Source organism: Bubalus kerabau, chromosome 8 (assembly GCF_029407905.1).
Source record: "Bubalus kerabau isolate K-KA32 ecotype Philippines breed swamp buffalo chromosome 8, PCC_UOA_SB_1v2, whole genome shotgun sequence".
NCBI classification, from domain to species: Eukaryota; Metazoa; Chordata; class Mammalia; order Artiodactyla; family Bovidae; genus Bubalus; species Bubalus kerabau.
Window position 1 is genome coordinate 41,430,728 of NC_073631.1, and position 25,330 is coordinate 41,456,057.

Sequence of the window (25,330 nt, forward strand, 5' to 3'; positions counted from 1 at the left end):
GATAAGATCTTACTCAGATTTCTCCCTAGAGATAAAGAGGCATTTAAAAGATATTTCTAAAATCCAGTTATTCAAAGAGAAAGATTCTAAATGGGTTTAAAGATTTCAAAGCTATTTTGTCACAAGATACAAGATCAGGTTTTTAAAGTATGGAGCTATGAGTTATGCTTGCATTGAGATGGAATTTAGTCAGTATTTGTGTAATTAGAGCAAATCAAGTCATATACAATTTTACCCTAATGAATAATACATGACAAAAAATACTGCAGTCCTTGCTGGTTATTTCAGTCTTACATAAAAATCGTTTTGTTTTTAATTGTTTCTTGCAAATCATAGCAACTAGAAGCTGTGAGGCAGTTCATGGTGGGGCCTTTTTTTATCTTACATTCATCCAGACTAGAACATGACTGAGGAAATGGCTCATTACTATCCTGCCAGGTCTGTGAAGACCAGTTGTTGTTTCTGTACTTTGTTATATGATTGTTGGTAGTCACTACCCATTATATAAAAAAATGCATCAACATTATTATTAGGTACAGAGTATAAGTCCCCAGGAGAATTGGCGAAAGACTTTATTTTTAAAAGAAATGAATATATAAGGATGGTCTCTTTCAAACTGAAAATGACTTCTCTATTTAATCTTCATCTGTTCTAAGCCACAGGGTTTCTTTGACTCATAGAAAAACATGTTTATTCTAGAATAATGTAATTCTTTTATCCTCTTCAGCTATCAGTGTTGATATGTCAGTGAATATTTAGATAAACAGCTTTTTAGCAGAACATGACAAAGTTGCCGTTACCTCAAAGGACTGTTATGAAAATTTTAAAAACATGTAAAATAACTAGAACACTCCTTGATGAATGTTAAACTAAAATCTATCTCATATATCAGCAGGTTTTATTTTCCTGAGAAACTGTATTCAGTTCAGTTCAGTTCAGTTGCTCAGTCATGTCTGACTCTTTGCTAGCTTCAGCATCCGTCCTTCCAATGACTATTCAGGACTAATTTCCTTTAGGATTGAGTGGTTTGATCTCCTTGCAGTCTTTTAAAATAAATCACTTTTATCTAAGTCTAATGAAAATATTGTCATCTACTAGAAGTTCTTAACATAGAACTGAGAACATGTACACATTTTTTCATTGATTGAGTTAAGAAAGATGAATGTTTTAATAAATATTGATAAATTATGGAATTTTGAAAATGCAGTTAAAGCAATTCAGAAATATTTGATAGTTTCTTTCATAGTTCTTTGTTTAGATATGGTTCTATGTTCTTTGTATGGTTCTATGTTCTTTGTTCCCTACTTTCTTCAATTTAAGTCTAAATTTGGCAATAAGGAGTTCATGATCTGAGCCACAGTCAGCTCCCGGTCTTGTTTTTGCTGACTGTATAAGCTTCTCCATCTTTGACTGCAAAGAATATAATCAGTCTGATTTCGGTGTTGACCATCTGGTGATGTCCATGTATAGAGTCTTCTCTTGTGTTGTTAGAAGAGGGTGTTTGCTATGTCCAGTGCATTCTCTTGGCAAAACTCTATTAGCCTTTGCCCTGCTTCATTCCGTATTCCAAGGCCAAATTTGCCTGTTACTCCAGGTGTTTCTTGACTTCCTACTTTTGCATTCCAGCCCCCTATAATGAAAAGGACATCTTTTTGGGGTGTTAGTTCTAAAAGGTCTTGTAGGTCTTCATAGACTATAGCCTCTTCTAGCTGTAGACTACTACTTCTTCTAGTAGTCTTGAAGTAGTAGTGTACTACTTCAAGACTTCAGCTTCTTCAGCATTACTGGTTGAGGCATAGGCTTGGATTACTGTGATATTGAGTGATTTGCCTTGGAAACGAACAGAGATCATTCTGTCGTTTTTGAGATTGCATCCAAGTACTGCATTTCGGACTCTCTTGTTGACCATGATGGCCACTCCATTTCTTCTGAGGGATTCCTGCCCACAGTAGTAGATATAATGGTCATCTGAGTTAAATTCACCCATTCCAGTCCATTTTAGTTCACTGATTCCTAGAATGTCTACATTCACTCTTGCCATCTCTTGTTTGACCACTTCCAATTTGCCTTGATTCATGGACCTAACATTCCAGGTTCCTATGCAATATTGCTCTTTACAGCATTGGACCTTGCTTCTATCACAGTCACATCCACAGCTGGGTATTGTTGTTGCTTTGGCTCCATCCCTTCATTCTTTCTGGAGTTACTTCTCCACTGATCTCCAGTAGCATGTTGGGCACCTACTGACCTGGAGAGTTCCTCTTTCAGTATCCTATCATTTTGCCTTTTCATACTGTTCATGGGGTTCTCAAGGCAAGAATACTGAAGTGGTTTGCCATTCCCTTCTCCAGTGGACCACATTGTGTCAGACCTCTCCACCATGACCCACCCATCTTAGGTGGATCCATATGGTATGGCTTAGTTTCATTGAATTAGACAAGGCTATGGTCCTAGTGTGATTAGATTGACTAGTTTTCTGTAATTATGGTTTCAGTGTGTCTGCCCTCTAATGCCCTCTAGCAACACTTACTGTCTTACTTGGGTTTCTCTTGCCTTGGTCGCGGAGTATCTCTTCACAGCTGCTCCAGCAAAGCGCAGCCGCTGCTCCTTACCTTGGACAAGGTGTATCTCCTCAGGGCCACTCCTCCTGACCTTGAGAGTAGAGTAGCTCCTCTTGTCCCTCCTGTGCCTGCACAGCCACAGCTCCTTGGACGTGGGGTTGCTCCTCTCGGCCGCCACCCCTGTCCTCGGGCGTGGGGTAGCTAGTCTCGGCCACCACCCCTGACCTCAGATGTGGGGGTAGCTTGTCTTGGCTGCCGCCCCTGACCTCGGACGTGGCTTAGCTCCTCTCTTAAATTGAAGAAAGTAGGGAAAACCACTAGACCATTCAGGTATGACCTAAATCAAATCCTTATGATTATACAGTGGAAGTGAGAAATAGATTTAAGGGACTAGATCTGATAGACAGACTGCCTGATGACTATGGATGGAGGTTTGTGACATTGTACAAGAGACAGGGATCAAGACCATCCCCAACAAAAGAAATGCAAAAAAGCAAAATGGCTGTCTGAGGAGGCCTTACAAATAGCTGTGAAAAGAAGAGAAGCGAAAAGCAAAGGAGAAAAGGAAAGATATAAACATCTGAATGCAGATTTCCAAAGAATAGCAAGAAGAGATAAGAAAGCCTTCCTCAGCGATCAATGTAAAGAAATAGAGGAAAACAACAGAATGGGAAAGATTAGAGATCTCTTCAAGAAAATTAGAGATACCAAGGGAACATTTCATTGAAAGGTGGGCTCGATAAAGGACAGAAAAGGTATGGACATAACAGAAGCAGAAGATCTTAAGAAGAGGTGAAAAGAATATACAGAAGAACTGTAGAAAAAAGATCTTCACAACTCAGATAATCACGATGGTGTGATCACTCACCTAGAGCCAGACATCCTGGAATGTGAAGTCAAGTGGGCCTTAGAAAGCCTCACTACGAACAAAGCTAGTGGAGGTGATGGAACTCCAGTTGAGCTATTCCAAGTCCTGAAAGATGATGCTGTGAAAGTGCTGCACTCAATATGCCAGCAAATTTGGAAAACTCTGCAGTGGCCACAGGACTGGAAAAGGTCAGTTTTCTTTCCAATCCCAAAGAAAGTCAATGCCAAAGAATGCTCAAACCACTGCTCAATTGCATTCATCTCACACGCTAGTAAAGTAATGCTCAAAATTCTCCAAGCCAGGCTTCAGCAATACTTGAACTGTGAACTTCCAGATGTTCAAGCTGGTTTTAGAAAAGGCAGAGGAACCAGAGATCAAATTGCCAACATCTGCTGGATCATGGAAAAAGCAAGAGAGTTCCAGAAAAACATCTATTTCTGCTTTATTGACTATGCCAAAGCCTTTGACTGTGTGGATCACAATAAATTGTGAGAAATTCTGAAAGAGATGGGAATACCAGACCACCTGACCTGCCTCTTGAGAAACCTATATGCAAGTCAGGAAGCAACAGTTAGAACTGGACGTGGAACAACAGACTGGTTCCAAATAGGAAAAGAAGTACATCAAGGCTGTATATTGTCACCCTGCTTGTTTAACTTCTATGCAGAGTACATCATGAGAAACGCTGGGCTAGAAGAAGCACAAGCTGGAATCAAGATTGCCGGGAGAAATATCAATAACCTCAGATATGCAGATGACACCACCCTTATGCAGAAAGTGAAAAGGAACTAAAGAGCCTCTTGATGAAAGTGAAAGAGAGTGAAATAGTTGGCCTAAAGCTCAACGAAGATCATGGCATCTGGTCCCATCACTTCATGGGAAATAGATCAGGAAACAGTGGAAACAATGTCAGACTTTATTTTTGGGGGCTCCAAAATCACCGCAAATGGTGATTGCAGCCATAAAATTAAAAGACGCTTCCTCCTTGGAAGGAAAGTTATGACCAACCTCGATAGTATATTCAAAAGCAGAACTGCCTTATGATCCAGCAATCCCACTGCTGGGCATACACACTGAGGAAACCAGAAGGGAAAGAGACACTTGTACCCCAATGTTCATCGCAGCACTGTTTATAATAGCCAGGACATGGAAGCAACCTAGATGTCCATCAGCAGATGAATGGATAAGAAAGCTGTGGTACATATACACAATGGAGTATTACTCAGCCATTAAAAAGAATACATTTGAATCAGTTCTAATGAGGTGGATGAAACTGGAGCCTATTATACAGAGTGAAGTAAGCCAGAAAGAAAAACACCAATACAGTATACTAACTCATATATATGGAATTTAGAAAAATGGTAACAATAACCCTGTGTACGAGACAGCAAAAGAGACACTGATGTATAGAACAGTCTTATGGACTCTGTGAGAGAGGGAGAGGGTGGGAAGATTTGGGAGAATGGCATTGAAACATGTAAAATATCATGTATGAAACGAGTTGCCAGTCCAGGTTCGATGCACGATACTGGATGCTTGGGGCTGGTGCACTGGGACGACCCAGAGGGATGGAATGGGGAGGGAGGAGGGAGGAGGGTTCAGGATGGGGAACACATGTATACCTGTGGCGGATTCATTTTGATATTTGGCAAAACTAATACAATTATGTAAAGTTTAAAAATAAAATAAAATTAAAAAAAACAAAAAAAACAAAAAACAAAAGCAGAGACATTACTTTGCCAACATAGGTCACCTAGTCAAGGCTATGGTTTTTCCCATAGTCATGTGTGGATGTGAGAGTTGGACTGTAAAGAAAGCTGAGTGCCGAATAATTGATGCTTTTGAACTGTGGTGTTGGAGAAGACTCTTGAGAGTCCCTTGGACTGCAAGGAGATCTAACCAGTCCATTCTAAAGCAGATCAGTCATGGGTGTTCATTGGAGGGACTGATGCTAAAGCTGAAACTCCAGTACTTTGGCAACCTCAAGTGAAGAGTTGACTCATTGGAAAAGACCCTGATGCTGGGAGGGATTTGGGCAGGAGAAGGGGACGACAGAGGATGAGATGGCTGGATGGCATCCCCAACTCTATGAACATGAGTTAAGTAAAGTCTGGGAGTTGGTGATGGACAGGGAGGCCTGGCACGCTGTGGTTGATGAGGTCGCAAAGAATCTGACAAGGGCTGAGCGACTGAACTGAACTGAACTGACGTTCTTTGTTCAGATATAGTTCTATATTCAGTTTTTTGTTATGGTATCATAGTAAGTAGCTTGTGAATGAGGTTTTTTTTTATAATTTTGAGATGTGTTTTAATATTTTAATGAATAAATTTTGAATCTGAATATTTGTATATGAAAGCATGTTTACTTTGAGGATCATTAAGTTACTAATTTATAGTCTCCTTTTTTTTGTAATCAGGTAATAGATTTTAGAGTTATTAAGGTTTCAATTTTAAATTTGCTGCTCATACAGTAATGAAAATAAAATATTCTTTTGTTTCCATAAAGCCAGTTATTATGAATGAATAAAATTAGCTATACATAAAGTAAGGCTACTGGATGATTGAAGCTCATGGGTATTTTAGTATATTATAATATCATACTAGACTATATATAGTATAAATTATATATAGTAAACATTAAGAATTAGGTACAAAGAGTAGTTATTAGGGCTGTATGTCACATAGTAGCATAATCATAATATTCATTTTACCTTTCAAGAATTTCATTAAGTGGCTGACCTATTCCCAGTGCGTGGTCAAAACCAGTCTTTTATTAGGTTGCTCCTCTTGTGTTCTTCTACATAAAGTCATTATGAATTGAAAAGCCATTATAGTCTAGTTTATAGGTTTTTTTAATGAAATTAAAAATCATCATTCAACCAATACACCTTCCTCAGTGTGATGTGCTATATGACAAGGCCTAGTATAGACGGCATTGCTTCACTGCATCTGAATCTCTCTTTTGGACATGTAGGAGAATTACACCTCTTCCCACCTGCACCAGGGTGGAGGTACATGTATAGTGCTAGCCAGTGGGTTATGATGGAAGTGATATCTGTGCCTTTCAAGTTGGTGAATTTAAAATTGCCAGAAATAGACTCTCGAACTCTCTTCCTGCCCTAGGATCAGACGGTAGAACCATGTGGAAGGAACTTCTGCCAGTCTACATCCCTAGGGTGAATGAGCACATACTAGAGGCAATCCCCTCTTCCATACCTGGATTCCACCAGCAGTAAGCTCTGGGTTTGTAGGATGAGACAAATGAAACAAGATAGACAAATGATAGATAGAGAAAAGATAGACAAATGAAACAAAAGATAGACAAATGAACTACTTGGATATTTAATCCACTGAAATTATATGCATTTAAATGCACACATACATGCTCATGAGGCAAATAATTTTCTAATAGTTTTATCTAATTAATTTTCCTAAAATATCATTCTTCATCTGATTATCCTTACATCATCATTCTATTTACAAAATGACTAATCTTACTTTCTCAGTTTCTCAGGATTTTTTCCCCAAATGTTTAAAAACTGAAAATTTCAATCTAAAACTTTGTCTCCAAAATAAATGTTAAGAGTTACTATTTGCTAAGTGTTAAAGCTCTCATCAAACAGATTTATATTGAGGTATGAAATAAATGTCAGTTCCATTCTCTTATTCTTAATTTTTCATTTTTTTTCCTTCTGATTCAGATTTTAAAACTATGACACCTTAGGGAAAACAAAAACTCACTGTTTATTCTCTTATGAGGTTGGATGATAGATTCATTTCAGACTCTGACAATTTAAAATCTATATTTGTGCTCATTTCCAAGTTAGCAAACTAGTACAAAAATACATAAATTGTCCATGTTGAAAAAAATACTATCTCAAAACTTATTAGTTTATTTTATAAAACTCAACAGTAAACTATTATCCACAATATGTGATGTTAACTGCGTTCCCACTGAATTATACTGCTTATAATATATGAGAAAATAAAATTGACTTAACATGTACTCTGTAATCACTAGGCTATAGTACATATTCAAATGAAGAGACTTGAATTTAACCTGGGTTAGTAGGCTATAAAGTATATCCATAAATATGTTTGCTGTATATATATAAAAACATGTATGTATAAAATATATACATAAATAATATGTAAATGATACATACTTATATAGACATAAATATATAATGTACATATTGTACAAATGTATAAATTAAAAAACATAATATTTTTGCATTACAGTTGTCCATATATTAAAATACCATTACTATAAGTATGACATTGCTATACTCACCTTAGTTTAAATATTTTCCATTAATTCTTATGAAGCATAAAATTTTAATGAAATTGCAGGTTTGCAATCAAAGAGCAATATTATATACCTTTCTGCTTTTCAGTTTAACAATAAGGTACATTTGATAAGAAATTTTATTTTGGAACGTTTAGATTTTTGTTTGTCTTAGGAGTTCAGTGTCTAATTTGACGTTTACTGTTTTTAACGGGTTGAATTTCTGTGCAAATAATGTAGAAGTTGTGGCCCATCATCTGATCTATCTCGGTTAGATTTTGGCCAAACTTACTTCAGACCTTTTATAGTAGTAAGGGACTGGGAGATCTTCACAGTGAAAGTTAGGAATTCTGTTCTGACTGCGACATTGTTAACCTCCAACTTTAGAATCATTTGGTGACATTGAGTGGCACGTGCGCAAAGTTGTCTTCCTCTTTTGATTTTCGTCTTTTGTTAGTGTATAGTTACTAGAAATTTAATCTCTTTATATAATATATAAGAATCCTCCATGTTAAGGAGTAGATAAAGGAATATTACACTTACACATTTATCATGTTTGCATCTACTTTTGTGTTTGGTACAAATAGTAAGGTTTAGATTTCAATATAAAATAGTGCCAAGTAATTCTGTTTCAATTCAAAAATTTATCTACAAGCTCATGATCTTGAATATGATCTATACATACCAAAAATCACATTTACAGGTTCTCTATATTTCAAAAATACAAGCTACATTTCAAAAACTATAATTGTGGACTCTTCTTAGAAAATGACATTAAAGCATTTGCCAGAAGTAAGTTTAAAGAATCAGTCTTGATCCAAAATAAAAACAGTAGTTTGGAAAACAAAATCTTTGTGTGAAAATTTTTCTGAAAATTCAAATATTTAAGATACTATTTCAAATGTCCACATAATCTCCGTGTTACTTGGCATACATGCACGTATGTATATATCTCATGTATGTATATTATTCAAGGATAGAACTCTTCCCAGTAAGCTGTTCATTGAATCAAATTTCAGATAATAATACCTTAAGCTAGGAAAAAGGGTATGCTTCCAGTCTGTATTTTGATGTTGATAGCATAAGTTTCAAATTATTCTGAGCTAACGGAAAAAAAAATTGTTTATAAATGACAATAACAAACAATGGTCGTGTGTTTCAGGCAAGTTTTCATTTTAATGAGCACATCTTTATACTCCAGAAAAACCTGATAATACCTGTGAAAGGTTAACTTTAATAAAAGATACTAAATTCTAGACAATAAGATGAGGTTTTTTAATGAGTTTTTTAAAAGTAAATTTCCTATGAAATAGTAAGATGTGTTCCAACGCTAGGCATAACTTTGTAAGTGAGGAAATAAATGTGCACTCAGGAAAAGTCAGACTATTACAAAAGAAAATTCAGAATATTACAAAGAAATGGGAAATCCAGTCTCAATCTCAGTGTATTTGCACTTTCCAAGCCAATAAAAAGTCTGTTTATCCTCTCTAAAAATATTTATATTCAGTTTTGGCAGTGTCTAGAAGAGCTGATATATTAATGCTTCTCAATGAATTATGTTATTGGTTATGTGTATCATAAGCATGTGTACGTGCTAGGTTACTTCAGTCGTGTCCAACTCTGTATGACCCTACAGACCATAACCCACCAGGGTCCTCTGTCCATGGGATTCTCCAGGCAACAATAGTAGAGTGAGTTGCCATGCCCTCCTCCAGGGGATCTTCCCCACCCAGGGATCAAACCCAGTCTCTTATGTCTCCTGCTTTGGCAGTTGGGTTCTTTACCACTAATGCCACCTGAGAAGCCCATCATAAGCATGTATCATTTTAAATAGAGATCTAAATTATATGATATGGTGCCCATAGTGATTCACACACACACACACACACACACACACACACACACACACACTGCTACCTTCTTGTGTAAGAAGATATTGCTACCTTGTTTAAGGGCATGTAATTTTAAAAATAGAAAAAATAGGGAAATAACAAAATGCACAGACTTTTGCTTTTAAACAAAAAATGTTGGCGATGTCACATTTAGGAATAGCATGTAAAAGGACAAGACAGGGAGAAATTGATACTTAAGTAGAATACATATGAAAAAATGACAGTAGAAAACAAAATCAAAAAGCTTCGCTTCAAATTTATTTGAAAGGCCAGAGAACCTGACAAATAATGTAAAATATCCTGGCTTCTATCAGTCTGACGTGAAACGCAGACTGACAGGGAAGTAAAGACTTGTTTCAAAATCACGAAAAAGGTTAATGTCAAAGAAACTACAGTTTTGGTAAGAATGGTAAAATCATTTTAATAAATTATTCATGTTTATATTAGAAAATGGTAGCTATGTTTTTAAAGTTAAATGGAATTTATTTCTTTACACTTGCCTAATTTGATGTTTTATGAAATAGAAGGTTTGAAGTCTTCATCTGTATGTAACCTTCTGATATTAAATTTTGATTGAGGTTTTGTTTTTAGAAATAAATATCTGAGATGCTGTTAAGTAATTAAATCTTGTCACTCTTGTGTATCGGATGAGTGAGGGTGGTTGGCATTTGTTCATTTAGAGCTACTGATGCAAGTTTAAATCATTTCTGAAAGTCAAAGGCACAAGCAATTTGCAGAAGAGAGCCAACAATGATGATAAGAAAACCATGGTCGGCAATTTGAAGTGTCTTTATAATACATATACGACTCTTGTGGTAGAACTTTATGGTCTTATAAGACCATGTAATCATCAAGTTTCAGTCTCGTGGGGCTCTGTGTAAGTGTAGAGGCACAATAGGTTGCCTTATCATTCTAACCGAGCATAAGGGGAATTGCTTATTCTTCAAGTACACAGCAAGCATAAAGTGCTCTACATAACAAGAGTTTCAGGCATTGTATCCCTGGGTACTTCATTTAAGTCAATAACTCTTAAAAAGGCAAAATTCAAAACAGTGCATTAGAAGATAATGGGTTTTTATTGGTTCCAGTATCTTTTCATATTATTTCTTCTTGATGGACTGAGTTGGGCCCAGATACACTGAATTCGTGCAGTTGAATTCAGTGCAGTTGTTTTAACGCAGATGTAAAAATCATATTCAAAAGGCATATTTTGTGGCTTTTGATACATGAAAACAATAGGTACGTATCACAGCACACTATGCCCTGGTCACTTTTCATGGGAAACAGTGTTCTTATTTATGAGTGTTGCTGCTGCTGCTGCTGCTAAGTCACTTCAGTCATGTCCGACTCTGTGCGACCCCATAGACAGCAGCCCACCAGGCTCCACCGTCCCTGGGATTCTCCAGGCAAGAACACTGGAGTGGGTTGCCATTTCCTTCTCCAATGCATGAAAGTGAAAAGTGAAAGTGAAGTCGCTCAGTCGTGTCCAACTCTTAGCGACCCCATGGACTGCAGCCTGCCAGGCTCCTCCATCCATGGGATTCTCCAGGCAAGAGTACTGGAGTGGGGTGCCATTGCCTTCTACGTCTGTGTTATTTCCTTTTGGCAGTCTCTCTCAGCTAGGTAAAGCCTCCTTAGTACTTAAGGATCTGTAGCACTTACTGATGTCAGTAATCATGAACATCCTTCAAACAGTTGTGACTGTCACTGAAACAATGACTTCCAAATCTGATTCTTCCATATGGATCCATGACTAAGCTGCAGATTCATTTCTCTGCCTTTTGGATAACCATTTTCAGTGGATTAAAAGGCCTAGGCACCTCACATTATGACATCAATGCCTCCAAATATGCCCCTCCTCCAATGTTCATATCTTTGTTAATAGTATCAGCCAGGTCCAAGCAGAAAACCAGGGCTCTTCTTTCCCCCTTCCCACCATCTGTCACTATGGTCTGTGGATTATTTAATCTTCCACTCCCCATGTCCAGCACTGGTTTTTTAGTTCCAACCATTGTCATTACTCTGCAGCCTGACCGTACTAGCTTTTTGTCTTCTTCTCCCCATTCATATGTGGCTTTTCCAAAGTCCACTTTCAATATTTCTTCCATGCTGGCTTCTTGAAGCCTCAAGTACAAATATGATTATTTTGTATTTTAGCTTTTATGACTCTGTAATTCTCAGAATACAATTATTTTTCTTTAGTACTTCTATATCATTATAACAGGATGTCTGCATTCTTAGCTTTGCTGCTTTGGGCCATCAGTTTAGTTGCTCAGTCATGTCCAGCTCTTTGCTACCCCATGGACTGCAGCATGCTAGGCTTCCCCCATATTCTTCTTTTATTCAACCATTTTGAAGCATGTAGAGCTCCTGCAATGCCTTATGCTTTTTTTTTTTTAGCCTCTGTTTTCTGCACAAGGCATTCACTGAATCAATCACCCACTTCACTACTCTTCTTTAAAACTGTACCACTTCCTCCTGGAAGTCTTTTTTGACCACCAACCTTTTGACTCTCAAAACATTTCCTCACCTCCTGAGAGGCAGTACTGTTGTTAATAGGGTGTATGATACAAAAGCAAAATTGGATATAAGACACTTTGTCTCTCTTTCTCCATTAGATGTATCACAAACTGAGAAGAATGGTCACAATTCACTTTAATTCTGAGAGCATGCTGCTAAGTCACTTCAGTCTTGTCCAACTCTGTGAGACCACATAGATGGCAGCCCACCAGGCTCCCCTGTCCCTGGGATTCTCCAGGCAAGAACACTGGAGTGGGTTGCCATTTCCTTCTCCAATGCATGAAAAATGAAGAGTGAAAGTGAAGTCGCTCAGTCATATCCAACTCTTAGTGACCCCATGGACTGCAGCCTACCAGGCTCCTCTGTCCATGAGATTCTCCAGGCAAGAGTACTGGAGTGGGGTGCCATTGCCCTCTCCGATAGTCAAGGGTTATTATTGTGCTTTGAGGGACTGAATACAATGCTGGAATTAGACCTCTAGAATTCAATCTATTACAGTAAGAAGGCCCAAACCATTTTTAATGTCACGGTATTCCTTTTGTGCCGTGTATTTTCGTTTGGATGTTTTGGTGTTGCAGCAAAATTGTGTGAGATTTATCCTTGAAACCCTGCACTAGATCCTGAAGCTTTCTGTTAATAAAGTGAACAGTGGGAAAGGAGGTCTGGAGAGGGGGTAGAAGGAGCCATAAAAGACCAACTTTTATGGAGACTTAACTGAAGACTTTTCATTCAGGAAGTCATTTGCCATGTAGAACACCATGGCAGTGGCGGTAGGAAAAAATGGTTGAAAGTGAGGTGAAATTGGAGGCAGGGAGACTAAAGGCTGTTGGGAGAGACATAAGTGAGTTTGGCCTTGGAGTGAGAAGATTGAGAGATACACGGATCTAGAACCAGTGTGAGCTGGTCATTTACTATGTCTTATGAAATTTCATCAGATCAAAAACCTTTAAGCCACTTATGAAAGTTTGTGTGCAGACTGTTTGTTTAGATCAGGTATTGAATCCTTTATAATATTTTTTTCGTACTTTATGAAAAGGTTTACTTGTTCTTTTCAGCATTTTTCTTTAGGTAAAAGACCAAATAAATGAATACAGGGTGATAACTTAAGAATTCATTTGATGCCATTGTGGAGACATATGAATCTACTTTCCTAGTTACACTAAATTATTATTTTATGAGGAATCCTTTACAGTAGTTTAAAGCTATGTCAGAATAACTTGAATTTATTCAACGAATTTGACCGAAACATGAAAACTTTTGTGGGATATTAAGTTATGAATGAAAATTAAAAATACATGAATTATTAGAATAGAAAAAGAATTATTTCTTAAGGTATTTGTTGAACTGGCAGTAGCTAGGACTGATAAATATAAATTCAACATCAATTACTATAACAAATACATTAAAATGAACAAGTAATGCTTACTATGTTGTAAGCATCCTGAAAACTGATATAGTTGATCTATTTTTTCTTTTTATATATAGATGTCTATCTTTATAAATGATAAAATAAGTTATGAGTGCTCTGTATGCATGTATGCTTATTTGCATATGGCAATTCTTTATTTGTATGCAACTAGAGATACAAGGATATAACCTCATTTTGTCTTAGATAGAGAATTAGATTTCATCCGTACCTTTATGGAACATGACTCGGTAAGCAGCGATCTGTAGTACAAAAGATTTATTTTTTGTTTAATTTCACTCTGAAGCAGTGCATGGTGTTTAAGTGATTGTTCTTTTTAATTATAGCAATCTACTATGTGCTGTGTTTCAGTGCATCTAATCTTTCCATCTTAAAATCACCAGGCAACTGTTTGTTCTGAAACTAGCTGACAGAAACTCTTAAGTACTAAGCAGTCTGTGCCTCATTGACAGTATCACCCTTGCCCCCAGGAGCCTTGTTATCCTTCTCCAACCATACCTCGTTAGTCAGCTCCAATACTTTTTGATCCTTCTTTGTGAATTCAGTAGTCCAGATTTGTATGTAGACACTAAATTCCCTATGCAGTTAGGCAGTCTCAGAGCAAAGGCAAGAGATTTCCCATATCTAATTTAGTCTGCAATTCTTGGCCAGAGTTTCCTCTCTGCCGTAAAAGAACCGTGTACCCATCATTCTGTGTGTGTGTGTGCATGTGTGTGTGTATGCTTGTGTTGTGTCTGGTATGTATATTAGTCTTATATCATTTAATATCCCCTTTCAGAGTTTTAATGTTTTCATTTGTATTCACCAGTATGTATTCACCAGTTGTATTCACAGTCACTGTGGTTTATTTTCAAGAGCACTGGGAACATTCCATATGAAAAAATTATCCTTACTGAAATTATACAGTACATTACATACTATCATTACAGAGATTTTTCTTTTTATTTTTGCCTTCTCTTGTAACAATGTAAGTGGTTTGGGAAGGGTAACAAGCTGTTTTCTTCTTGAGATTTATAACAAGAAAATTAAGTAGTATTTCTGAACGTTAATTTAGGGCCAAGGAAAGAACAAAGATTCTTTGAGGAAAAGAGAGGATGTTAGATTTTTATCACTCATCCTAGCATTTTAGCAGCATGGTCAGAATGGCTCCATAAATATATATTTTAAAAAAATCTTTTAAATGCTGAATATTAAAAGGTAAATAAGAAAATAATGACAGAGGCAGATAGCATTTATTGTGCAGTTAGTAAGTGACAAAAGTGTTCTAAGTACATATAATCCTCGGCACAGATCTGTGAGGCAAACTCTATTGTCATCCCCATTGTGCAGGCAAGGAAAATGAGGTTTAGAGAGGAGAAAATGCTTTCCCAAGGTCAAATGCATACTTCACAGAGACTCAGCCTTTCGGTGGAGGGCAGTAAGTAACAATATTCTTTGCTCATGCTGCATACATACACATGTGCTGTGTTTAGTCACTTGGTCACGTCCAGCTCTTTGCGACCTCATGGACTGTAGCCTGCCAGGCTTCTCTTTCCATGGAGATTCTCCAGGCAAGAATACTATAGTGGGTTGCCATTTCCTCCTCCTGAGGATCTTCCCACCCAGGGATCAAACCCCACTCTCATATATTACAGACCGATTCTTCACCTTTTGAGCCACCAGGAAAGCCATGCATATACTGAGTTCTAAAATGCCGATTTATTTAAAGGAAAAAGCATCATCAGCAAAATAAGTGGGCATCTAAAAACAGCACCTCAATTTGAAGTTCTTTATATTTGGTCTTAATTGAGCATTTATTCTTAAATGGCTTCAACTTCACCTCTGTGTCCTCATAGTTCCTGATTTCTTTTTTAAACTCATATATTTATTTCCCTTTTTATTTTTTTTAATTTTATTTTATTTTTAAACTTTACATAATTTAAATTTTAAAAAGGTTTAGAATATTTTTGTCTGTTTTTTGTTGGTTCCGAATTAGCAAGCTGTATTTACTAAATATTGCTCTAACGCCTACAATGCGGGAGACCCGGGTTCAGTCCCTGGGTTGGGAAGATCTCCTGGAGAAGGAAATGGCAACTCACTCCAGTATTCTTGCCTGGAAAATTCCATGGACGGAGAAGCCTGGTAGGCTACAGTCCATGGGGCCACAAAGAGTCGGACACGACTGAGCTACTTCACTTAACGTATAAAATGGATATTTAACAATCTTTCCAAAAATTTTAGTTATAAATAGTCACATTTATGATGAAAATGACTTTGTAAAATAGTGTCAATGGAGGAAATTGTGTTGTCTTCCTTAGGTAATTTCTGTAAAGTTCCAACTTTATGTTTACAAATTATGCAGTATTTCCAAAATGTAAAATTACAGTATTTCACTATATGATTCCAGTGAAGAGTATCTCATGATGTGAGAGGTTTTAAATAAATTAGAGGGTGGACATAAGGAATGTAGTTTTATTGAAAAATAGAGTTATATTTAAGTTGCTATATCTGAAAGAAGTTATTGTTCAAGTAAAAGAAAATAACTGACAAAATTTTATGTCAAGATGTAAAAAGGACCTGTTCTCTATGTGACATCTAAAGGAGATGTCCATCTTACAAATGTTTATTCCAGCTAAGGAAAGGACTACAATCATATCGTGCACCCTGACATCCTTTTATTCATAGGCTTATTTGACATTCATGTTAACTCTGTCTGGCACCCTTAATGTGTTTATTTTTATTTTTTTTAGATGAAGGGACCACAGAAGTATAAGACATTAAATGACTAGTTTGAAGTTGAGGCTGTGCCCATGAGAGAGAAACTTAAAATGCTTGCAAGATAAACATTTTGCCTCCTAATCTTATGACATTCTCGTGCATAATACTTCTACCCCTTCAAGAAAAATTTTGCAAGTAATTATCATTTTATTAAAAATGACATTAAAAATCCTCAATTAACCAACCCATTAGGTCTGAATGTCTTCTATTCCCCTTGCATTATTCTTATTTTCTTTTATAAAAGTTGTTTCTCCTGAAGTCCTTCTATGTGCTCTGCAAATTGCACATTTTTTTTAAAAGCAGAGCAGCTGTGTTCTGGGTATTAGCCAGGTGCTCAGTCTATGGGAAACTAGACATTGGGAGCAAGACCAGAAATCTCAGCAGTACAGGGGTTAGAGAATTGACAAAGACAAGAACCTTTTAATATTTGTACCAAATTAACAGTAGGAATAAGGCTTATCTCCTCATCAGGGCCCACAGTGGGAGGTGTGTGGTGGTGCCTGAGATATGATTAGAGAGATTAGATTTGGTCTTCCCATCTCCCTGTACTTTATTAATATTTCATTTACACTGGCATTAGATTAGATTCCTTTAGCCAAATCCACCAAAAAGATTCGTTCATTTTAATATTTATGAACACTGCTTGTACCTCAAAGTGGATTTTTTTTGTTTGTGTGCTTAATTGGATCAGTGGGTTTCTTCTTATTAACATTTTTCTTTTTTGAGATGAAGGTTGATGAATTAAATCAGTGACATCCGGCTCAGCTCTTGGACTAAATGCAACTCCTTTAATGACTGTGTTATATACTGTGGGATAAAATGAACATTTGACATAAAGATAAAATTAAATTTAGTTTAGAATCATACAGTGTTGAATCATTTTTTTAAAAAAGCAAAACTCATAATATTTTTTGAATATCTAAGAACAGGAAGAGGGAAGGATAACATTTTTGGGGCAAGAGTGTAGCAGTAAGTACATGGCCTCTTATTAATTTATTCATTTTATTATTTAGTTGGTATATTTATTTTTAATTTTTATTGGAGTATAGTTGCTTTACAACATTGTATTAGCTTCTACTGTACAGCAAAATGAATTATCCATACGTAGTCATATATCCCCTCCCTTTGTGGTGTTGGAGAAGATGCTTGAGAGTCCCTTGGACTTCAAGGAGATCCAACCAGTCCATTCTGAAGGAGATCAGCCCTGGGATTTCTTTGGAAGGAATGATGCTAGAGCTGAAACTCCAGTACTTTGGCCACCTCATGTGAAGAGTTGACTCATTGGAAAAGACTCTGATGCTGGGAGGCATTGGGGGCAGGAGGAGAAGGGGACGACAGAGGATGAGATGGCTGGATGGCGTCACTGACTCAATGGACATGAGTCTGAGTGAACTCCGGGAGTTGGTGACGGACAGGGAGGCCTGGTGTGCTGCGATTCATGGGGTGGCAAAGAGTCGGACACGACTGAGTGACTGATCTGATCTGAACTTTGACTTCCTTTCCATTCAGGTCACCACAGTGTATTAAGTAGATTCCTTATGCTATAGAGTATGTTCTCGTTAGTTAACTTATTATACATAGTATTGGTAGGGTATATATGTCAATCCCGATCTCCCAGTTCCTCCCACCCCATCTTTCCCCCTGGTATTCATATATTTTTTCTGTATGTCCTTGTGTCTATTTATTCTTTGCAATTAAGATCACCTATACCATTTTTCTGGATTAACCATATGTATATTAATATATGATATTTGTTTTGTCTTTCTGACTTACTTTACTCTATGATTTTCATTCCTTTTTGTGGCTGTATAATATTTAATTCAATGGCACTAAAAACATAGCTTTAAAATCCTTATCTCTTCAATTATATGAGAATAGTGTGTTAGAGGGAGAAGGCAATGGCATCCCACTCCAGTACTCTTGCCTGGAGAATCCCATGGATGGAGGAGCCTGGTAGGCTGCAGTCCATGGGGTCGCTAAGAGACACGACTGAGCGACTTCACTTTCACTTTTCACTTTCCTGCATTGGAGAAGGAAATAGCAACCCACTCCAGTGTTCTTGCCTGGAGAATCCCAGGGGCGGGGGAGCCTGGTGGGCTAACGTCTATGGGGTCACACAGAGTCGGACACGACTGAAGTGACTTAGCAGCAGTGGGTTAGAATTTCTGGGACTGAAATGGAAATTTCTCAACCCAAAGAATGTGAAAATATAGCCTGAAGTATTGACATAATTTAGTGTGAAACAATAATATTTTTAAATGTATCAGCTTTCATTTGAAGAAGTTTTCTTGTGGCTTTTTGTGGACAGAATTTGTTGGGAATATTGCTTTTTACAAAGTGAATTGATTTTGTTTATATTTGTACTTGAGCAAAGTTTCTAAACTTGTGCCCTACTGACATTTTGAGCTGGGTGATTCATTGTTGTGGAGATTGTCCGGTGCATTGTAGGATGTTTAGACTGTCTTGGGTTTCTACCTACCAAATGCCAATAGAACTCCTAGTAGTCTTTCTTTTCTATTATTTTGGCCCTGCTTTGTAGCATGGGGGATCTTAGTTCCCTGACCAGGGATAAAACCCTTGCCTCTTGCATTGAAAGCTCAGACTCTAAATCCTGGACCTCCAGTGAAGTCCTGCCTCCTACTACTGTTTTTTTTTTTTTTTTTCTTTATTTTTCATTGAAGGATACTTGCTTTACAATGTTGTGCTGGTTTCTGCCATACATCAGCATAAATCAGCCATAGGTATACATATGTCCCCTCCCTGTTTGAAACTCCCTTGCACCCCCTACCCCATCCTACCCTTCTAGGTTGTCACAGAGCATCAGGTTGAGCTCCTTGCATCATACAGCAAATTCTCACTGGCTATAGATTTTGCAAATGGTAATATGTATGCTTCAATGCTACTCTCAATTGTCCCAGTCTCTCCTTCCCCTGTTGTGCACGCAAGTCTGTTCTCTGTCTGTTTTGCTGCTCTACGAATAGATTTATCAGTACCGTTTTTCTAGATTCCGTATATATGTTTTAATATATGATATTTGTTTTTCTCTTTCTTAACTTATTTAACTTGTAAAACAGGCTCTAGGTTCATCCACCTCACTAGAATTGACTCAAATGTGTTCCTTTATTATGGCTGAGTAATATTCCATTGTATATATGTATCAAAACGTCTTTATCCATTCACCTGTCAATGGACGTCTAGATTGTTTCCATGTCCTGGCTATTGTAAATAGTGCTGCAGTGAACATTGGGGTACATGTATATCTTTTAGAATTGTGGTTTTCTCAGGGTATATGCCCAGTAGTGGGTTTGCTGAGTCATATGGTAGATTTACTCCTAGTTTTTTTAACAAATCTCTAGACTATTCTCCCTTGTGGCTGTATCAATTTAGATTCCCACCAGCAGTGTAAGAGAGTTTATTTTTTCCACATCCTCTCCATCGTTTATTGTTTGTAGATTTTTGATAATGGCCATTTTGACCAGTGTGAAGTTACATCTCATTGTAGTTTTGATTTACATTTTTCTCATAATAAGCAATGTTGAGCATTTTCTCATGAATTTATTAGCTATCAGTATGTCTTCTTTGGAGTGATATCTGTTGGAGCTAATCAGTGAATCTAGTAAAGTCACAGAATACAAAATCAATACACAGAAATTTCTTGCATTCCTATACACTTAACAATGAAAAATCAGAAAGAGAAATTAAGTAAGCAATCCCATTCACTATTGTAACAAAAAGAATAAAATATCCAAGAATAAACTTACCTAAGGAGACAAAAGAGCTGTATACAGAAAACTATAAGACACTGATGAGCGAAATCTAAGGTGACATAAACAGATGGAGAAATATGGCATGTTCTTGGATTGAAAGAATCAATATTGTGAAAACAACTATACTGCTTAAAGCAATCTACAGCTTCAGTGCAATCCCTATCAAATTACCAATGGCATTTTTCACAGAACTATTATAGAACAAAAATTTTCACAATTCGTATGGAAACACAAAAGACCTCGAATAGCCAAAACAATCTTAAGAAAGAAGAATGGAGCTGGAGGAATCAAACGTCCTGACTTCAGACTATACTACCTGTCTTGACCATCAAAAATGTCTGTAGATATTGCTGAAAGGAACAGTCTCAATTGATTGAGAAACAGTATTTACAAGTGCATAGGTGATTTTTACTTTTTCAGATTTGAAATTCTAAATTAGAGCTACATAAATAATGAAAGCTAGAAATAAATAGCTCACGAACAGTGAGGATCTTGAAATGTGACTTATTTGAGTGCTGTGTCTATGACTGCCTCTGCATGAATTTTGGTAAATTATTCTTTCTAGATTTTATTTTTATCATCTAAAAAAGAGTGATATTTTTAGGTTGCTGCAAAAGTAATTGTGATTTTGCATTTTTGAATTTTTCCATTTGATATTGGAATACATTCTTATGTAAATGTGATTGTTATACATCATTTTAATGTACATTTCTCACTGTATTTTTTTGCTAATGACTTAATACTTGCTGTTTATTTTATATTTATTTTATACTTAGAAATGATATTCGACAAAAAGCAAATTTGAGCAATTTTTTTATTGGAGTTCAAAATGGATTGTAAAGCAGCTCAGACAACTCACAACATCAACAAAACATTTGACCCAGGAACTGCTAATGAATGTACAGTGCAGGGATGGCTCTAGAAGCACATGAGAGCCTTGAATGTGAGGAGTATTGTGGCCAGCCATAGGAAGTCAACAGTGACCAATTGAGAGCAGTCATTGAAGCTGATCCTCTGCATGAGATTTGGCCAGGAGCTCAATGTCGACCATTCTACAGTCATTTGGCATATGAAGTAAATTGGAAAGGTGAAAAAGCTCAATAAGTGGGTGCCTCATGAGCTGACTGAAAGTCAAAAAACTTGTCATTTTGAAATGTCCTCTTCTCTCATTCTGTGCAACAACAACAAACTATATCTTGCTCAGATTGTGACACATGATAAAAAGTGGGTTTTATAAGACAACCAGCAATGACCAGCTTAGTGGACTGCAATGAAGCTCCAAAGCACTTTCCAAAGCCAAACTTGCACCAAAAACAAGGTCATGGTCACTGTTTGGTGGTCTACTACTGGTCTGGTCCACTACAGCTTTCTGAATCCTGGAGAAACTATTACATCTGAGAAGTGTGCTCAGCAAATCGATGTGATGCACCAAAAATGGCAGCCCCTGCAGCTGGCATTGGTCAGCAGAAATGGCCTAGTTCTTTTCCATGACAGCACTTGACCACACATAGCTCAACCAGTTGCTTCAAAAACTAAATGAATTGGCTACAAAGTTTTGCCACATCTGCCATATTCACCTGGCTTCTCATCAACTTATTCAAGCATCTCCAAAACTTTTTGCAGGGAGAATGCTTCCATAAACAGAAGGAGGCAGACAATACTTTCCAAGAGTTCATCAAATCCTAAAGCACAAATTTTTGTGCTACAGGAAAAAACAAACTTATTTTTTGTTGACAAAAATGTGTTGATTGTTAACGGTTCCTATTTTGATTAATGAAGATATGTTTGAGCGTAGTTCAGTTAAGTTTAGTTGCTCAGTCATGTCCAACTCTTTGCGACCCCATGAACTGCACCACACCAGGCCTCCCTGTCCATCACCAACTTCCGGAGTATACCCAAACCCATGTCCATTATGTCGGTGATGACATCCAACCATCTAATCCCCTGTTGTCCCCTTCTCCTCTAGCCATCAATCTTTCCCAGCAACAGGGTCTTTTCAAATGAGTCAGCTCTTCACATCAGGGGGCCAAAGTATTGGAATTTCAGCTTCAACATTAGTCCTTCCAATGAACACCCAGGACTGATCCTTTAGGATGGACTATTTGGATCTCCTTGCAGTCCAAGGGACTCGCAAGAGTCTTCTCCAACACCACAGTTCAAAAGCATCAATTCTTCTGTGCTCAGCTTTCTTTATAGTCCAACTCTCACATCCATACATGACCACTGGAAAAACCATAGCCTTGACTAGACAGACAAAAGTTGACAAAGTAATGTCTCTGCTTTTTAATATGCTGTTTAGGTTGATCGTAACTTTCCTTCCAAGGAGTGGGCTTCTTTTAATTTCATGGCTGCAATCACCATCTGCAGTGATTTTGGAGCCCAGAAAAACAAAATCAGCCACTGTTTCCCCATCTATTTGCCATGAAGTGATGGGATCAGATGCCATGATCTTAGTTTTCTGAATGTTGAGCTTTAAGCCAACTTTTTCACTCTCCTCTTTCACTTTCATCAAGAGGCTCTTTAGTTCTTCTTCACTTTCTGCCATAAGAGTGGTGTCATCTGCATATCTGAGGTTATTGATATTTCTCTCGTCAATCTTGATTCCAGCTTGTGCTTCCTCCAGCCCAGTATTTCTCATGATGTACTCTGCATATAAGTTAAATAAGCAGGGTGACAATATACAGCCTTGATGTACTCCTTTTCCTACTTGGAACAGTCTATTGTTCCATGTCCAGTTCTAACTGTTGCTTCCTGACCTGCATACAGATTTCTCAAGAGGCAGGTCAGGTGGTCTGGTATTCCCATCTCTTTCAGAATTTTCCACAATTTATTGTGGAAATAGATGTTTTTCTGGAACTCTCTTGCTTTTTCCATGATCCAGCGGATGTTGGCAATTTGATCTCTGATTTCTCTGCCTTTTCTAAAACCAGCTTGGACATCTGGAAGTTCATGGTTTATGTATTGCTGAAGCCTGCCTGGCTTGGAGAATTTTAAGCATCACTTTACTAGTGTGTGAGATGAGTGCAGTTGTGCAGTAGTTTGAGCATTCTTTGTCATTGCCTTTCTTTGGGATTGGAATGAAAACTGACTTTTTCCAGTCCTGTGGCCACTGCTGAGTTTTCCAGAAGCCTAGTTATAATGATTTAAAATTCATGGTCTGAAACCACAATTGCGTTTGTACCAACCTAATAGTGTCTTGTTTCAAGTGTCATTTTTAGTAAAATGTGATAGTGGATAGAAAATAGTTAACTTATCTGCTTGCTCTTAATACAATATACTGACTATCAGTGGAAATAGTTTAAATAATACATGCTAATTTTATCTTAGTGCAAGTCTATGATAATGGTATGATTAAATGGCAATAGTGTAGTAAACATTTTGGACAGTTCCCTTTTTTCTAATTATTTAATTGTATCATATTTAGTGTTGTTAAAAAAATTGTTACTGTCCACTCCCTTATATAACTTTAAGATTTACAAGTCTTAGGAAAGACCTGCCAAGGTATTTTATGTTTTATAAAGTATATTTGTGATACATATTTATCAAAGTTATTTTATATTTTCAGTAAATCATAAAAATTGTTTCTCTTCTTTTTTTTCTAGCATATTTTTGCTTCATTTCAAAGCTATAGTTGATATTATAAATAATCTTAAGGTTTTTCAAATAGTCATATAGTGGCTTCAACACACGGTGAGGCCCAGAACCCTGAATAAGTCAACAAAATAAATTCAGACTTAAGTGGGAGCAGTAGTGGAATACTTCTTGGCTGAAGTTCGCAGGAGAAAATTGGATTCTGAACTTGTTAATGATTCTACATTCATGTCATAAACAAGATACAGCTATGTCATATATTTTAGAAGAATTAGCAGCAAATGAAAGGTCCTTTTTTATGCTGTTACAAATTAGATTTTTCTTTCTTCCCTTGAGAAGCCAAACTGAACAAAAGAATCCTCTACAAGAGAGAATTGCTGAACACCAAGGCCATGTTTTTGAAAACTAAATATAAGAAGAATAGAAAGACACATATGCTTGGCTTTCTGAATCAATTAGCAGTAAAATCCTTTTATACCATTCAGATTAGAGGCCCCAAAGTCAAGGTTTGCTTTCCCAGCATTCATTGCTTTTAATAAACTTAGCCTTGAATATCTATGAAAGATTTGTTTTCACAAACTCTAATTTTCAAACAAAGATTAAAATCTTAATTTCTTAAAAGTTGACAGAAAAGCAGTACTCATGTTACTCCTAAGGAAGCCATAAGACAGGTAGCTAAGTTCATTAGAAATGGCAGCAGGTTCAAGGCTAGATTACAATTGGCCGGTATGTCTTACACAGTGAAAAATACATAAGCCACTCATGTACTTCTGTGTACATCCATGTACTCCATTCGAGCAAGAAATTAGAAATTTGAATGTGTGAATGTAAAACATTACTACTACTTTAGGAGGCAGATAAGAAAGGTGTAGGTGCATATAGAATACACTATATTAAATAAGGCCATATATATCCAGTATATAATTGAGAAAATAAAATACAATATGATTTTAAAGACTGACAAATGATTTATGGAAAACCAATCAGAACTATTCCCTATGTTCTTGAGTATATCTGTCCAAATAGAAAGCTAAGTTTTATTGGTGGACAAGAAGTATTTCAAGGCCTTTTAGAAAGATGATTTATTCTGGAGTTATTACATAAAATACTGGTGAGCTACTAGTTTATATCAATATTTATGCAATTAAAGAAAATCCCTTGTATCTTGGTTTCTTGCTCAGGATATTTATATAAAGATAATGCTTTATAGAAAAAATAATTGCATTTGAAAAGTTTCAGCATTGCCAGTGTTCTGCATTAGTTTTATTATGCCATCATTTGCAAATGACCCAGTTACTTCAGTATTGTTTTTCCTTAGTTTTGCTGATAACATAGAATTGCGGAAATGTTGGGCACTTTAGTAATTTCTGGATTAAGTATTTAGTTTTTACAAGGTTAAGAAGGTAAAAATCTACTTATTATAGAATGCCAAAGTAATATATGTTTATTGTGTTATTTGCTCAGTTTTGTTCAACTCTCTGTGACCCCATGGACTGTAGCCAGCCAGGCTCCTCTGTCCATGGGATTTCCCAGGCAAGAATACTGGAGTGGGTTGCCATTTCCTACTACCCAAGATGGATATAAAAGAGGATTCATACTTATTTGTTTGCTTCTATATTTTACGTATTTCCTTTTACATTTTTAACTGGATTCCAGTGTA

The 25,330-nt window shown here is 36.8% G+C and overlaps 1 protein-coding gene across 10 annotated transcripts in view; it reads left to right on the forward strand.

Annotated features, from left to right (window-relative positions):
* CACNA2D1 (calcium voltage-gated channel auxiliary subunit alpha2delta 1) overlaps positions 1–25,330 on the forward strand; it is a 533,324-nt gene that overhangs the window by 356,728 nt on the left and 151,266 nt on the right. The window lies entirely within an intron of this gene.